Source organism: Asparagus officinalis, chromosome 6 (assembly GCF_001876935.1).
Source record: "Asparagus officinalis chromosome 6, Aspof.V1, whole genome shotgun sequence".
In the NCBI taxonomy this organism is placed as follows: Eukaryota; Viridiplantae; Streptophyta; class Magnoliopsida; order Asparagales; family Asparagaceae; genus Asparagus; species Asparagus officinalis.
The window spans coordinates 36,777,817-36,788,968 of NC_033799.1; positions in this window are offsets into that span (position 1 = coordinate 36,777,817).

An 11,152-nucleotide genomic window follows, 5' to 3' on the forward strand; every position below is an offset into this window, starting at 1 on the left:
GATAAATTTATGTAGCAAGACGAAGTGCGCTCAATATCACACCGTCGGAAAAGAAGTCGGCCTAAAGCAAGGTGTGAGAGACATTTTCATCCACTTCGATCGAATTTGTTTTCTTTCTACATTTTATTAGATTTATTAAATTTATGTTATTCTTGGACAAATTTTGACTTTACATTTTCCATGTGATGGATGTGTCTTGGATCTTAGTTTTTTTTGCAGGATCTTTCTCAGAGCTGAATGTCTTTCATGTTTTTGTTAGTTTAGATCCTAGATCACTTTTGTGCATTTATTACCTTAAAAAACATAACCTTCTAATATCATTGTAGATTTAGACTTGAGGTTAAATTTTCTAAATTTATTTACTCTTTGTAAATCCTATTATGACCCAAGTTCAGTAGTCTTTTTAGGTGACAATTTGGTACTACAACTGGTTATTCGTATTCTACTGCAAACAAGAGCATGACTATTTTCTTGAAGCATAATAGTATGCATGATTACCTACTTGATGCAAAGAAGGTATGACCTCTCAACCTCATAATAACGCTATGTGATATGAGGAACTTAGCTTAGATATTGTAATTAGTTTCAAATGTGCTTGAACTTGAATTGCACTGAGTGTCTAATATGGTTGGTCTCTTATCATTGCTTGATTATGTCAATTTTATTTATACTATTGATTGTGATACTAATTAAATTCAAAATTTTGAATTTTACAAACATAGTGGTTACTTTTAGAGGTCAAACTAAAATTTTTGTTGGAGGGGAAAACTAATATAGAATATAAGAAATATAAATATGGAAGTTTGAATGTTTTAATTACACATACAATGTCTATTTCAAATTGGACCTCATATTTTTTATATTTAACAAGTATAAATTCTTTTTATGCAAAACCAAGATTAGTGTTATCTCCTAAATATGCTCATGTATAGATATTTTTCTAGAGCTTATATTACAATGTTAAGGAATTTAGTAGTGAGGATCTAACAAGTGAAAGAAAACCTTATTCACATACGCGCGCGCGCACACACACTAGTTATAAAAGATGATATGGGTGACAAAACTTTTGATTGTTTTTTATTTAAAAATTTTAAATATAATGGTCATTCAAATATGATAAGAGTAAATATCCCCACATTTAGGGGTAATTTTTAATTTAACTTTGTCCTTTTCTATCTTTTGTTCTTCAAATAACTCTCACCTGACCGATGAGTAGTCTTGTAGGCTGATGGACTCACTGGGGCAAATTATTCTCAGTTTGTTAGTCTTTTCCATAACACTGTAAAACATATGTATAATATAACTTGAAATACACATGCCACTTAAGATTGAAATAAATTCTATGTAACTATAATTAATCACATAATTCATACATGTGTTTTTGTGATCAAATGCATTTGAAACTCCATACCTATTTCATTATAATTAATCACATGGTTCATACATGGTTGGGTGTGGTAGCCTTTGACATTTTTGTAGTGAAATTTGGATAGGATTGGAATGAAGGTGAAAGTAATTAGCTAATCAAACAGCAAGGAGAGGGAGGCTATTGAACATTTCCAGTGCTGATTCTTTCCTTGATAGCAGTAGTATTGAAGAAATATAGATATGAACAATATGGATAATTTGAATTTACTCTCTTACTTAATACTATGAGCTTAATTTGGATCGAGGAAATATTTGTAATATGAGAATCTAAGGTGGCCTATAAAATGTTTCTAAATTGGGCAAAGTATTGCTTTTTTGGATACATGTGTAAAATTTGCTAAAATAATATTGTAATTTCTGATTATGGACTCATTTGTAATTCTCTACTATATGCATATTTGAAAATGTTATCATTTATTTACTTCATATATTCTATTCTTTCCTGGATCCGACAAGCCAACCTAAAATATTTTACATTCTTTAGCTCTCTTTAGAGAGAGATAGAACGCATGCATGGGTGTGAATTTTTAATCGCATGAATTTAGATTTCTAATCTCCAACTCTCTCTGAGATTTTGTGTTTGTTGATGGGATTTTTCTTTTTATATTGTGTCATTTTTAGGGAAAAGTAAAATATAAGAAAAAGATAGAGAAAAATAAGTGGGAAGAATGGTAAGCGCAAAGGCGAGTTTTAAGATCGGAGTAACTTGTCAAGGATTATGAATGTTTTTGTTAAAAAGGGTTTTAGTCTAATTTATTTAATTTTCTCTATAATTTTTTAATGATTCAGATCAAATAGGCATATTTATTCTAAAACCACTATAGATAAGAGAGGAAAGGTGCAGTCAATTATGCGAGTTGCTCAAGATATTTGAGGTACTACCATTTGATCTTTTAGAATATCATGCTATGATCTAATATGATTTCATCTCCATTTTGGGGGAAGATTTTGATGCGAGTACTTAAATTAATTTATTTAAAATCTTCATATTTGTATCTTTTGATTTAATGTAATTTTGCAAAGTGCAATGAAACATTCAGGCCTTGTTTTATCTTCTACACAAACATACATCAGTGATGTGTTTTCCCAAAGGTTATAGAATTTCCCCAAAGTTATAGAATTTCAGGTCTGGCCTTTTTCAAGAAATGTTTTGTATTTGATTGGTAGCATATTGCTTAATTTAAATAAATTATTATATTTCTAATACTTTCATGTTCTGTAAATTTCCTATCACTTTTTTTGGGTTGAAGTTTCACATGTATTGAAACTTAAAGACATGCACAGTGGTGTTGACTTCATCATTGTCACATTATAGTGAGTTTTAATACAATGTGGCATCAACTTCACCCAATGCCTTGCTAAATAATTTTAAAGGTTACTCTCTGTTTAGTTAGAAAGAGCTTTGAATTGGACGTATTAAAGGTCAAACATGCATTTTCCTATTGTCTGTGCTATTGCCTTTATTGCGGGTACTCTATTTTTTTTGTTAATTATTGGTTCCGTTCCGAGTGCTTATTGAAGATATTTATGTCTACTGATAGTATTTGCCTCACTATTAACATCCTACTTGGGCGTCTCATATTGTGGCAGAGTACAGATTAGGTTTATTTTCTGTGAAAACCTTGAATATGATGCTCGCAAATTAGGACTTCAGGTAGCTTTTTAGCAAATGTGGAAAGGTTGACATGAGGTGAGTTAAATCGCCATAACTAATACTGGATTGGATAACTTTTTGTACTTTTAATTGTTGAGTACTTTGTTCTGGCTATATTATTGACCTCTAAGCATTTATAGATATTATACATGAAGCTTTGAGCATTGGTTTGCGCAAAAAATATGCATCTCTGGAGCATGTATTAAATTTATGGAATATTACGGGGCATCATCTGAAGATGCATTTCATAATTTGCTAAATACGAGGATGACCATCTTTGATTCATAAGACTACATGTTTGCCATCTTTGATTCACAAGACTACATGTTTGATTCCCAAAAAATTTGAGTTGCTTTCTATTTTGATCATTCTTTACTTTTTAACCTTGAACTCGACGCATAGCTACTATTGCACGCACAATGTCTATTTATGAAAATATTAATATTAGTTGTAAAGATATGGATAATATTGTTCTATAATTGACAAAGATTACATAACCTTGAAGAATATGCATACGTAGAAATTCATACAGAAGCATAAATGGATAAAATCACTCAGATACAAGTAAATATCTTAGAGGTATATTCATTTTGAAATTGAATAAAGAAATCTTAGATAGTGATTGTTAGAAAGTAAACATTGAGATGGATGATATTGAGTTTAATTAATAGGTAGTCATTTAAGTGTTAACTCAATCATTCTTCGTCTAATACTCTCTCTCTCTTTGGTGTAGATGAAAATTATGTTGAGGTCAGGAGAAATTAGCTCGCATGCGTGGGAATTGGCTAATTTTAAGATCGCTTTACGAATCTAACAATAATATATTAATACTTTTTAATTAAGTATAGAGTCAATAAGATACTAATTTTTTTAATTAAGTCATCTTCCTCTACTCCAAGAAAACCATAAGAATGGCCTTTGTGAACTTCTTAAACACCATGAAGCGCCAGCTTCGTAGCGTATTGATGAGTATTGATACTTTCTTATTGCTAAGAAATTAGAGGTAATTTTGAAGGTGATGGCAGTCTTGGTGGCTCCATTTGGAGCTTGACAACAGATATAATTGCACATGAAACAACAACACAATGTATGTCTATCATCAGATATAATTACATACTGAATTATTGCTAGAAGAGCATGGATAACGGTCTCGTGTTCATAGTATCATCTTTAAAAGTAGCATAGTCAATCATCAGTAGAAGTACATGGAACTATATTTGGTCACTTAATCACCCATTATAGGTGATATCATCGAGATTTGAATGTTTGGAGAAATATTAATTCTTACATCTTGCAAATAGGTTTTGGTATGAACTTAGTTGCAGTAGTGAATTCTTTTAAATATTTTTTAATTTTTATTTTTAATTTTTTCTGTATTAATTATCAAGTTAAGATAATAACATGTAGTTGATTAACTACAATTTGTTGATATGGTCATGTGAGTATAAATTTGTGACATATAAAAGTAATTAGGAGAAATTAGCTCTTGTTGATAGATTTTTTCCCTCGCATCAATTTATAATTATAAACTTTGAAATTTGTTTAAATTGTCGATTCATTAACACACCCATATGTTGATTAACATGGTTGTTCTCTTAGAGAAAATCTTTAAAATAATAAGTGAGTACCTACTATTTTACTTTGACATCTCAAAGTTTACCAATTTTTAACTTTGAAACCCCCAAAGTACTTTTTTTAATATTTTGATATCCCACTGTTTTAATCGTATTTTAGTTTCACAACCCCAAAGTACTTTTTAACACTATGATATCCCAAGGTTTCTATCTCATTTAACTTTGATACCTATATCTAGATCTATTAGATTTTTATTGTTAATTTTCTACTACTATTTTAGCAACTAGGTAAACTGAATCTAAATGTATCAGATGCTAAAGGCACCATACAAATTAAATAAAAGATCTAACACAACTTGGATAGGGTATTAGAGTGAAATATGATTGGAACTTTGGATATTAAAATGTTACATGAATACTTTGGGTATCGAAGTAGAATTGGATTCAAAGTTTGGGGTATCAAAGTGTTAAGAAATCCTTGAGCCTATTGAAGTAGAAAGATGTAAACTTTAGGTTATCAAAGTAAAAATTATCATTTTCATCTTAGCTCATCCTCTTATAATATTGCATGTTTAAGGATTATTCCGTATTTAACAAGCAATTTTTCCTCTCTTTAGCTCATCCTCTTATAATATTGCATGTTTAAGGATTATTCCGTATTTAACAAGCAATTTTTCCTCTCTGCAAATGTATCCTCTAGCAATATTGTTTATTCCGTATTTAACAAGCAATTTTTCCTCTCTGCAAATGTATCCTCTAGCAATATTGTTTTCAAGGTTAATCTTTGAACTAGCGTGTTTTTGTTTTTTCTTTCTTTGTTTAGGTTGTGTAGCTTGAATGAGAAGCCCACTCTCATCTCAGGGATGTAATGTTAGTTCATTATGGATGTAGCTAACATTAAATAAATCTAAACCATATTTGTGTGTAGTTGCTTAATTTGTGTGTAGTTGCATAATTGTTTTTTAGGTGAATGTTAGTTCATTGCGAGATTTTTGTTGTTTGATTTGTTTCTTTTTTTTGTAGTTGTTGTATTTTTGGTGAATTTTCCCATTTATGTTTGTTTTCTGTGAAGATTGTGGTTAAGGCGATGCTGATAATAGACTCTTGTATAAGCATGATGCTTGTACTATTATTGTAGAGTTAATCTCTACTCTATGTGAAGTATAAGTGCGTGCTTGATAAAAATATTAATATTGATGTATGCAGCATTAGTTGACCTTCAGAAGTTTCCCCGCATAGAGTTCCTAACATGCATCACGTGCCACTTACGTTTTGCATACTAGTGCTAATAAAAATAGATATATCTGATACTCAAGATTTAAAGCTTGTTTGTTTATTAATTAGCTATAACTTCAAAGATTATCATGTAATGCAAGATCTAGGCCTGTGATTCTATTAAGTAGAATGTCCTCAAAGATTTCACGTAATGTTAGGTGTGTTCTTCTGCATTTTTTCCCTCCTCTTCTTGCACGAGTCTTTTTCTCTATCCCGTAGGAGTTCTTCTTGAGAAAAATAAGCATAAAAATAGATCCAAAGAAGTATAGTACAAACCATACACAAGCGAAATAAAAGAGCAGAAAATTAAAAATATTTATAAATTATTTCAAGATAGCAATACTTTACAGAAGTTTCAAACCATCTTCTTAATAGAGGCCTTCACGAAACTATGCCCCATGTACAACAGCGTTAGTTTTGAACAGTACTTCTGAGGATGAGATGGATCCAGTCCAAAGAAGTGCTCTCCTCTTGTGAACACCTGGACTGCTTCTTCAATTTGCCAGAACCTCCAATACTTAACAACTTATAGAATTGTTAAAAGAAAAAGAAGACATGAGATTTCATTTTTTGTGTCTTTCAAATGATCATAAGAAGCCATTTTATAAGGTTCATAAAAGGCAAAGTTTTAAATTCTAGTTATTGCAATGTTTGTAACGTCTGCAATAAAACCTATTCAATCATTGTAACATTTGTAACATACAAAATATTTAGCTAGTTTTAAGTGAGCACATAAAAAATATTTAAGCTCGTTCACAGTACATCACGTGCAAAAAGAGCATGCACTAGCACATGCGCTGGACCTCACACCTGGATCACACACTATGAGCACGCACCCGAGCTCACACCCCCGAGCCCACTCGTATGAACCTATATACCTGAACTTGCACATACGTGTGTAAAACCCCAAAAATTTAAGATAATATGTGATAATTCAAATTAATATGTGATTAATTTTGATAAGTAGATATTTATCATGAAAAATATCATTAAATGGTGCATAAGTATGAGAACAAGTGTTTTAAGTGTAAACAAGTTCGAATATGTGAAAGAAACGAGTCGAAAACATGCACAAAGCCAAGGCATGCACCAACTAGAAAATTGTTTTTCAGTCGACTAACGCACATAGCATGGTCGACCGCCACATGATTTTTTAGAATCCCAGTTAAGTTGGGTATTGAGTATTTTCAGGCCAAGGTTCATCAATGTGAGAGGTGGCCGATGCCTCCATATCTCAAGAGACGGAGACGACTATGTTCATGAAGGCAAGGATGGGAATGTTAAATGAGGATAGCCTGAGTGAAAAGGAAAGGGGAAGAGGCTGTTTGTAGGACAAGGAGGACCCCGGCGACAAGGTAAGGCTCCACATCAATAAGGTTTCCATAAGAAGGGGCATCAGCATGATGGGAGGTCGCAGTAGCAGCACAAATTTCATGGTACATGTTACAATTGCAATAAGTTTGGTCGTAGAGTACCAGAGTGCTGCAGTGCACTAGCAGGAGGCCAGCAAGACAAGAATCAGAACTAGCAGTAGGACTGTACTTAGGAATGCGGTCAGGAATAGTAGTTGAGGATTGAGGCACCGCCAACAGTTCCGAGGATTGAGGGGGCATGTGTGATCCATTCAGGAGGTTCAACAAGGGCAGATAGTCTCATATGTTCCAAGCGATTCAGAAGCAGCCTTTAGCTACTGGTAGAGTCTATACAGTTGTTCCTCATGACCATGGTGCGAACGGGGCTATGGTGGAAGGTACTTTCCTTGTGAACTCCTTTCCAGCCCATATGCTTTTCGATTCTGGTGCTTCGCATTCTTTCTTCTCTTATGACTTCACGATTAGACTTTAGCTTGTAGCGCAACCTTTAGATATTCTGTTATCTATATGTACTCTTTTGGGAGAGGTATCTCTCTTAGAGAGTGTTTGTAGGAGATGTGTCGTCATCTTCGACAATTCCGAGTTTATGATTGATTTGATAGTGCTGCATATGTCTGAGTTCGATGTTATCATTGGTATGGATTAGGTATCTTCCTACCATATAAGTATCAACTATTTTGCGAAGACAGTCAACCTATGAGCTTTTGATGGATCTAAGTTAGTGGTAGGAACCTCATGAGGCAACCAGTTTGTTAAGTTATTTCTAGCATATATCGAGGAGGTAATATTTTGGGATCAGGGCACAGATTTGAATGAGACACAAGTGGTCTTAGAGTACCAGGATGTCTTTCAGGACATACTAGGATTAGCTCTAGTGAGAGAGGTTGAGTTTTGCATAGAGTTACAGCCAGGCACCACACTAATTTCCTAAGCACCTTATCATATGGCGCCTGCTGAGATGAGGGAGCCCCAGATCCAGTTAGATGAGTTGTTATCTCAGAGTTTCATTCGCCAGAGTCATTCTCCATGGCTGTAGGCATATAAAATTGCTTATAGGTCCCTTAACACGGCTCAACACGAACTAATGAACCATCGGGTGACGTATCTAAGCATGAACGTCAGTCCACAACACCGAAGCCAAGTGACACGCAACGAAGCAGATTAACAAGGCTACGAAGCTGACGAACCGCATGTGAACGACGGAATGAATCCACTCGTGTGCGGAATCAAACCAACGGTTCAGGGAGTCAACGAGTCATCCAACCATATAATGGATTCGAACTCAGACACCAAAGCCGATTTACTGCCTAATCGGGATCCAGACTTCCAAATCAGGATTCAGAACAAATCAGGGTTCAGAGCAACGCCATAGGCGAACTCGGATGAATCGCGATCGAGTCACGATCGGTTTTGGAATCAAGCTCAGAATCGGATTTATTGCCAAATCAGGAATCAGATTTACTGTCAAATCAGGAATCAAGTCAACGAATCGATTTCAGACCAATCAACCGCATAAACGAATCACGGACGAAGCGGATACAAGAACCGAAATAACCGAACGACAGACGCAAAACCCGGAGGGGCTCGGCCGAAACCGAGCCACCTCAAGGTGGCTCGGCCCAAGCTCATGAGCCGAGCCACCCTGAGGTGGCCGCCCAGATCTGTGCCAAATGCACAGATCTGGTTGCCTATAAATAGGCGGGGTCATTCATCATTTTGGAGGACTTTTTGGAAGAACTTTTGGAGAGCCGAAACTCTGCCGAATTGAGACCTCATCTTGGAGTTTTTGAAGGCTTGAAGGCTTGGACTTTCGGATCTGATTCTCGACGAGCACCCGCATCACAAAAGGCAGGAGTTCGAGGGGATCAAGATCTCAGATCTATGTTGTTACACTCCGGATCAAAGCTTGGTCTTTGATCCCGAGATTCGAGCGATTGTTTCCTTGGTGAAATAATCCCTCCGGCTATTATTTCCTTGGTGAAATAATACCCGTTATACTGCGTAGATCCGACCGGATCAAGATCGCGCGGTGGTCCACGGCAAACAACCCCGGCGCAGGCAAACAACCCACGCAAGCGAGTGACCGAACAACAGGAGCTCGCGATTTGTTCGACAAAAGAGAAAAAGTTATAATCTTTTCTTTTATTTTCTTTGATTTTCATTGTAACCGGATCTAAAAAAAGACCGGGTCTTTTATAACCGAAAAACTGTTATTCAATATAGCAATGGAATCAATGAAGAAAGCAACGATTTTTCCAGCGAATAATCTGGCGACCACAGTGGGAGCCACCGATCTCGCTGCCGAGATCGGAGCGTCGCAGCCGCGGATCTCGATCCCGGTCGTGGAGGAGGTCGAGTATGAGTTCGACCAAGCCAAGTTCGAGGAGTACGTATCCTCGTCCGGATCTACCTCCCCCCCACAAGTCCAAGAAGTTCTCCTCCAGGAGAAAAGTCCGTTGGTTCGAAGAAGCTCAGAAAACCAACGAAGCTCTCACCCCAGCTGACGCCAAAGTCGCGTCGGGTGAAGTTCAGCCGACCTCCAACCAGGTCAACCCAACTCCCGCCAACGCCTCCACTGTTGAGGGCGTTGTGACTCTCTCAAAGATAGCCCGCCAGAGGCGTCGGGACAGAAGAGGCAAACAGCCTCAACCACCAATGAACGGCGACTCCTCCAAGTCGCCAAAGAACGAATGGGTCCGCGTCAAACGGAACCGTTCGACGCTTGAGGAGCGTATCCGCAAGCGCTGCGCGATGTCAGCACAGGCACGGGTTAAAATCCAGGAAACCCGTAGAAGACTGCAAAAGGAGGTGACGAAGAAGCCACCACCAACCCGCCAAGTCTGGAAGCCGAAGTCTGAAGTGGCGACTCAGGCCCAAAAGCAACCATCGCAGCCTTCTAAGAAAGGTCAAACTCCGGCGCATCAACCAAAGTCGCCGTTAATTCCTATGGCTACTCCGGGAGATCATGCAGAATCATCCCGAAGGAGGAAGCCAGTTTTGGAGCGCCTCGGTCCAGTTCCCGACGAGAGAGGCAAAGTTCCAGTTCACGAGCGTTTGGGCCCAATGAAGAAGCCCAGAACGACTCAACACATTGGGGGTCGCCGTCACCTCCAGTATGACAAAGAGCTCAAGGCAACTACGCACACCAATTTGCGCATCGAAGTCTAAGAGCACACTGAAGACTCGCGCCCACAAAGGAACCTTTTAAGGCGTGTAACTTTTGAAAGCCCAAAGAAGGCAATCCAACCTCAGATGGAAACATTATCATTTGATAGTGATAGTGTTATACCTGAGAAGTCGTGCCCGCACACGATGGGTTACTCCGACTGCCAAAATGACGAGTTGTACTATCGTGCTGGGGGTACGAATAGAACCAGGAAGAGGAATCCTCGAGAACGGGAAATTCAATGCCCCTGTTCCAAACTCATTCGGACGGTATTGTCTGAATGCAACTGCATTAAGGCGGTCCCCGAAAGAGTTTAAGTTTTTGAAAGACTCAGTGTGGAGACGCCAAAACCCAGGCCTAGGCATTTTCAACGAAGAAGAAGGATGATTGAAGGCGAAGAATTACCGAGGGTCACCACCAACATGACCAGCAAAGGGACATCGACACGGAATGATTTCGAGTCGATCCTGAAAGCCTCCCGGCCTAGAACCCGTCTGCAGTCCGGAACCATCGATCGAGCAACCTATGGTAGAATTCGGACAAGACGCCCTTCAGAAGATGAAGAATCTGATGCCGGCTCCGCGGTTGCATCAGATAATACGGTGTCCAGCGAGGGACAACCCCGCGAAGCACTTATGATAAGTGCGGAGCAAATTGCCAAGATGTTTGAAGAGGCCTTAGC